The sequence below is a fragment of the Numenius arquata genome, chromosome 10 (assembly GCF_964106895.1).
Source record: "Numenius arquata chromosome 10, bNumArq3.hap1.1, whole genome shotgun sequence".
NCBI classification, from domain to species: domain Eukaryota; kingdom Metazoa; phylum Chordata; class Aves; order Charadriiformes; family Scolopacidae; genus Numenius; species Numenius arquata.
In genome coordinates this window covers 25,047,435-25,055,042 of record NC_133585.1, presented here as the reverse complement: position 1 = coordinate 25,055,042, position 7,608 = coordinate 25,047,435, and positions in this window count along the sequence as shown.

Here is a 7,608-nt window from a genome sequence, read left to right as displayed (position 1 = left end):
TGTGAAAAGCTTAAGCCTGAAATCTCTGGCTAACACTCTCTAACTTCTATGAATATTCTCCGCTGGTATCTCTACCCATTGAAATGTGGGAAAAAAAAAAAAAAAGGAGAACAGTTACTCTAAACATGAAGAAAAAAAGAAACAACCCTTTCAATCCAAACAAAGGAATCTGAAAAACGTGTTTCAGTTAACAAACAAGCTCTTTTATATCTGTTTATATCTGTTCACAACTTTTGGACCACTTTAGGCTCAGCCTTTTCAAGCAACAGTTTGTTCCTCTCTGCATCTGCTGCACATTAGTGTCTAGGTGCTGTTGTAAAACGGTATGTACACCAGTTTGTCTGCAAGTGAGCAGTGAAAAAGAGAAGACTGCCAAATTCTATCCTGCCAAATCAGTACAACTAAAGACTGTACCTTCACTTCTTTCCAAGTTATTCAGTCCTCAGAGCCTTTTTAAAAATCACTCTGCTTTATTTTCCCGGACCACAAATGTCAAAACTCAGAAGGAGTGCTGTACCTGGGATGTTTCAGAGCTGAGAGAGGAGCAAGTTGAACACTGGTTTGAAAACACATGTTGATTCTCTTTAGAGGAGCAGCGTGGCAGAGAAAGACAAAATTTCCTCCCAGCAGCACGTGTGTCAAATATACAAGCATCTTTCCCGTGTTCTGTCTTCACACAGCGCCATCCAAGGGGTAAGATGAGATTTAAGAAAGACAAGGACCACCTAAGGACAGCACCTGCTCACCACGCTAACACTGCCAGTAAGACCGAAATCAGTGGTCAAATAATGAAGGAGATGGCAAACGCAGATGATTATTTTAAGCCACCTGTTGGAAGGAAGGAAGGGAGAGGAGGAAAACAGAAGAAAAAGGTTACTCTTTTCCCGGGTGTAAGGTAAGTCTGGGATGTCACCAAAAGGAGAGGCTTGCCATGTGCTTTTTTCTTGAGGATTGGAGTAAAGAGGTGTGATCTTCAACATCAAAACAACGAGTTCTTTTAAGATGGAATTAACTGAGAATAGCTCAGATGTTTTTAATGTTCGTGCACGGAGAATATCGAGCAAATTTGAGCAAGATCCTCCCATCTAGATAAGGCTTTGTTAAAACAAGCCTGGAGGAAGGGATGTGCAGTGATCACTGGAAAGAGCTTCCTTCATCCTCTCCTGCTCTGCAAGAACAAGCTCCACAGCATGTTGTGCAGTACACATCAAATTAAGGCTTCCTGCAACGTCCAGCTTGTGAGCGACAAGCTCCAAGGACCACCCTGGCACGTCCGAGGATCTGTGTTTGGGAAGCTTGTAGTCGCATGGGATCCACTTCTCCCGCAGTTCTAGCATACCATCCATTGATTTCCTTTCATTCAGCCAGCATTAGAGAGAAGGGCCTGGCTCCAGCGAAGAGCACATTCCACACTCCTTGCTGGATGTGTTGGGAACCTTTCTTCACTGTGGGGCTGCCCCAGTCCTGCCAGGACTGTACGTCACTCCCTTGCCCTTGGTTTACTCGCATGGCATTAGCTCATGGGGCCTGTACAAAGACACATTATTCCCCAGATAGACGAGTTCTTAGTACATGCATATTTTTGGTAATTTCCTGTTGCTTTTTGCATTTATCAGGAAACAGGTGAGGAGGCAGGCACCCTCTAAAAGATCTGTCTTTTTCCATAAGCCTGAAAAACTCTTTGGAGATGAGAATATGACAGAGGAAGGATGTTTCACCTCTCCATCAGCTAAAGCAGGAGGTTTACAGCTCTCTAGAAGTCTTCTTCCTGTATGCTCAGCCATCTCTTGAGAGGTCAGAAAGCTGTGCATGAATATGTAGGCATGCGCAAGACAAGCATAGCAGATGTTGCACTGATCTCTGCTGGGGCATCTTGGCTCACAGAAGTTAACCTACGGCATCTTTTCCAGCTGCCAATTTAAGCATCCCTTCCTCCTCTTGAAAATGCAGAGTTGCAAGACTGAACAGATTGAGTTTAAGGAGTCGGCTGTGCTGATAGGGCCCATCACTGTGGCTTTCTGTGTATCTGTGCAATGGGCTCCGGAAGCACAGTTCTATACCACAGCCATCACCTGAGCATTCCCACCTCCAGAGCTAAGGACATCGCTCTGAGTCTCCAAATGACGCTGCTGCTACTAAGCGATGTACTTCACTTGGACTGCGCTGAGTTCTACCAGTTAATCCTACATACAGAATGCAGGAGAACCTCAAAGCATCGAAACCTTCTAAATTAATGAGCTACGACTGCAAGACTTGTACTCACAGCCAGTTCCAGACGTCTCTGCCCACCACGTCAGTAAGTTTTCAAGAATTAGCTAAAGCATTTCCCATGCTATTTTGCTGGTAGGAAGAGCCGTCAGCTTTCCCTGTTGGTCGAGGCAGGACATGGCCCTGAGTCTCACCACATTTCATACCAGCTCTCTCCCCAGCCCAGCCACTACAAGGGCAAGCCCAGGGCAGCTCAGAAGGGACCTGTACTATTGTGCTGGCAGGGAGGAACTGCTGTTAGAATATTCCCTCAGCTTGTTTGTACCAGGGGAAATACAGCTGAAGAATGGAAGGATGAAGGTTGCTGGTTACGAAACAGTCATCTCCTACAGATAGCACCTACTTCCCCGTAAAAGCAGACTGCATTACTGTCAAAGCCAGAAGCCACCACAGTTTTTAGTAAAATAGTTTATCACCGTGTAGAATACATCACTCCTACCCTCATTCCTATCAATAAAAACAAAAACATTTTCAATGAAACTGAAGTACAAGTAGCCCATTGAAAGCGAGAGTCAATATTTCATATGAGAAAGCAGCACTAAGCTTGCACTGGAAATGCAATGAGTATACAGCCTGATGAGGTCCCTCTATATTAAACAGTTTTTTAAGCCGTGAGATGAGGAGGACCCCTCTGTCACTTTGCTCCATGACACACATACAGACAGCATGTCTTTGATAGCTTGTGAAGAAAAAGGTTTCATTCTTTTGTAATAAGGACACATGAAAAATCTGACAGCAGACAGCAGCTTGTACCAGCTGCTGCCCTGACTCTGTTCTCTGGCTAATGATAACTGTGCAACTTCAGGATTCAATCAGTCAAGACGTAGAAACAACTAAAACCAAAATCAAAGATCAATACAGATTTCCACATATCTTAGTATTTGCGTAGACATTATCTCCACTACACAATGTGAATGAGCTCAGGAAGGAAAGCATGAGGAGTGAGACCTGGAAAACACTGGGAGGTAACTGCAATTACCTTCTGCTCAGAGATGATGCTCAGCCCCCTCAGGCTCCTCTGAAAATCTCAGCTTCCATTGAAACACATTCTAGGTCCTTGTTCTGTTTAACCACAGTTACTAATGAGATCATGTTTTATGTTTTAGCTTAAGCTTCAGAAAAAAAAAAGAATAGACTAAAAGGAGAATGATATTTTCTCTTTTCATCACAGGACACTAAACAAATAGTTTAGTACCTTCTCCTAGCAGTTTCCTCTGTCTGCTCCTTTGGGGGCACTTTTGCAGCAGAGGTGACTGACCGCATACACCTATGCCAGCCATTTGTGGCTTGATTCCTTTCTATCTGGTTCGTGTGGGAGCTGACAAGACTATGGCTGCTGACAAGCTAAATGAAGCAATGGGGTAGCTCAAGCTGGGATACTTACATTTCCTGATGCAGAAGTCCCAGAGCTATTTCCCAAGGATGACCGAGCTTACGAAACTACATGATAGTCCTGACTGGCTTTATAGCGATCAGCCTTTGGGCATGCAGATAACTGAAAGAGTCAGCACTCAGCAAGAGTGCTTCCTCCTGCGCTGGGTCCTAATGGAAAGATAAAGACTCTCATGTTTCCCTTTGCTGTACCTGTACAACCTCCACAGCTATTGCCTTTTGACACCTTGTGTGCTTCCTGGAAGGAGCACAGGGTGAGAACTGTGAGGCTTACTAACCCCTGTCCTCCCACCTGCCCTCACACCTTGCTGGCAGGCTTCTTACCATGGGAAACCATGGGGCTACCTCCAGATCCGGCTGACCTATGCACTGAAGACACAGTTCCCCCAACTCTTTGAAAGCTGGGGTTGTTCAGCCTGGAGAAGAGGAGGCTGAGGGGAGACCTTCTCACTCTCTACAACTCCCTGAAAGGAGGGGGTAGAGAAGCAGGGGTCTATCTCTTCTCCCAAGTCACAGGCGATAGAACAAGAGGAAACGGCCTCAAGTTGTGCCAGGGGAGGTTCAGATTGGATATTAGGAAAAATTTTTACATGGAAAGGGTTATTAAGCCTTGGAATGGGCTGCCCAGGGAGGTGGTTGAGGCACCATCCCTGGAGGTTGACATAGTGCTTAGAGACATGGTTTAGTGATGGGTTGTTGTTTTTTGTTGTTGGGTTTTTTTTATTATTTTTTTTTTTTATCAGAGTTAGGTTGATGGTTGGACTAGATGATCTTAAAGGTCCCTTCCAACCCAGACGATTCTATGATTCTACGAAATTTATTCCATTATTTATTTATTTATTTATTATTTCAAATGAAGCACATTACTTGAGTGACAACTTTACTGCAATTATATACTGCACTCTTGCTGGGATTTGCCCAGAAACCTCTCCTCCTCCACCCTGTCCTACGTGTATGAGGTGGTAAAAACTGCTAAGTTATGGGCATGACATTCAGTGCTGATGAAATAAGGAGGGAGAACGCCAATGGCTTCATCGCAGCAGACCATCTCGCTCTGCTCGGGAAAGCACCCACAAAAATAATTGAACGGGTGGCTTTGTTTCTTTCTAAAAAAGGCAAGCAAGAGCCACAAGGCTGGGCTTCTCCAAACAAACAAAACCACACCAGCATATCTGCAAGGACATGTGTGTTTGAATCTGCAATGTTCCTTCTGTATCCCCAGTGCCCACTGAAAGCAGCAAATAGATTATGTCTATATAGGGCTAAGTCAGAGGAGCTAATAATTCGAGGAGCTGGCATTTTGTGACTCACTTAGCCCAACTGAGGCAGGCATAAACTGTGCGCTAATGCAGATGTTTGGAGGGGGAAAGAGCCGTATTTTCTCTGGGAGAGGACGGGGAAGTGACAGCCATTGAGATTTAAATGACAGCGTGTGGCATTAGGAGCCACAATTAAAAGTCATTACGGGCTTCACAGTAACAAATTATCATCACACGCTACTCCATCAGGAAAACAGTAACAAATTAATAGATAAACCAGTGGCTTAACTCAGATGGGAGGAAAGACCAGAGGAAAAAAAAAATCACACCAAAACCGAAAGAAAACCACAGAACAACTCTCTGAGCTAAAGTGATAGGAAAAGAAGAATCCTAGACAGCTGGCGAGTGTTACCTGGGTATTTCTAATGCACCTAACGCAGCGGAGACAGCTGCAGGCTGAGGAGGGACAAGTTCATCTGGCATTCAGTGCTCTTCTGCTAAGGCAAACTCAAGAGTTTAAAACGGGAGTGCATGGAGAAGCTGCCCTTCCTTTTGCGCCCTTCCCATCTATCTTCCTGTTTATCAAAACTTACCGTGTCTGGTCCACATTCACGGAAAACTTCTCCCTAAAACCTGCTTGGAAAGCATCCATACTGCAGAACTGAGCAGATCTGGGAGGGAGCCTTGGGCTCCTTCACTGGTATTTGCACGTGCACTCTACTCTTCAGTGTCTTTGTGCAAGGACTTTGCAGAAAACTCTCTACAGCTCTGGCCAGAGCAAAGCACCAAGAGACAGGTCACAGCATGTGGGAGTTGCAGCTCTGGATACCTTGATAGCCGTTTGATAAAGCTCACAATAATATAATTTAGCTAAGTGCTGTTCTTTCCTATTTTGTAAGCAAGTACTTCCAGAGAGGCAGAAATCTTATTCCTTTACATGTGTCCAACTATTTGACATAATATATAACGAGAACGATAATAAGAACGATCATCAAGGCTCTAAGTAGCTTAGTAATGTGAATCGTACTGGCTCCGTATCCTTGGGAGGGTCCTAAAGGTGATAATGAGGTCTTTTTACTGTCTAAACGTTACCCTTCAGTGAACGAAGAGAACACAGGTATCCCCCTGTAGTGTTGGAGACAGAGACTGTGACCCCCTGGATGGCTGACACCAGCCTGTCATCCAGTCCCACAACACTGGTCTGAAAGTTTGCACCTTGAAGCAATGACAAATTACTCCCGTCGCCGGCCGAGCTGCATGGGTGAGCTCTGCTTAGTCCCTAAGTCTAGGTCTCTGCTGGGGGCAAGGAAATAATAAAAAAAAAAAAAAAATCAAAAAGTAGAAGAAAAAAAAATAATAAAAAGACTGAGCATGTCCAGAGACTGAACGTCCCTAAGACTAGGGCTATTACATCGCGGTGGGGCCTGAATAGAGGCCCTCTGCATATATGGGTGTGAAAACCTCTTGCCTGAAGAGCAAAGAATTGCTTAAAAAGGAAATGGCAGAGCAGAAGAGCAGATGCAGCTTCTTGCTAGCAGTTGGTATCCGGACTTTTTTTTGCCAGTTGTTACGTTTTTTTTCCTCCTTCACTGATGAGTTAAGCACTGCTAAAAACAAATGCTGCCAGAACCTGACACACAAACTCCTTGCATGCTGCTGTAAGCAACTACTGATACAAAGCATGACCTGTATTTGTAAGCAGACAAAAGCATAAATTAATTTGTTTCAAAATTAGAGATTTAAATAATTATTTTATATTTATTCTAGTGGGAGGTGTCCCTGCCCATGGCAGGGGCGTTGGAACTAGATAATCTTTAAGGTCCCTTCCAACTCTAACCATTCTATGATTCTACGATTCTAGATATACCTGAACATCTCCCAGCAGCTCTTTAAGAAACTGGAGCTCTGCAGTGACAGGTGAGGTTCGATTCTCTCACCCAAATTTAAGGTGGTGAAGTGTTTGATGTCCAAACAAGAGCCTGTGTGGCAGGTGTTAGAAAGTTACCCAGCCATACAGTCATGCAATGCAGTTCTTCCCCAAAGAACTTGTCCTTTGCACACACACACATCCCCAGCATGAGAAAAGGAGCACCAAGCTTAGTCCAACCCACAAACACCACCTCTACTCTCGTTCTCCAGGCCAAGTACCGTGCTTAAGATGGTACTTTTTAACCCATCAACCTGCCATCAACTTATCTGCCAGTAGGTCACCACACTGCAAAACCTTCATTGGGAAAAACATAATAATGTAAAAATCCTATTGTTCAAGAAGCTCAGGAGTAGACCCTTGAACTTCTCGTGACTCAGTGTACAAAGATCTTTTTGTTACATCCAGAATGAATGCTCAGAGGACTTCATAGAAAACCAAGAACTTACATCACTCACCACTCCTTCACGCTCACATACCCACATTCTGTCAAACAAGCATGTGCAGAAAATGGCAAAACATTGTTATAAGTGGCTCCTAATTTTTGTTCCTTTTTTTTTTTTTTCATACAGTTTGGCTGTTGTATTAATTGTGTTTTGCTTAAAGCAGTCCTTGTGTCACCAAATCTCTTCCATAGAGCCAGCAGTTTCCCTCGTCTTCAAAACATAATTAAAACCAAGAAATCTAACAACAATACATAGGTCTGATGTGATACTTGTGTGACATCTAGGAATCAGCAGTTTTAATGGAAAGATTATTAAA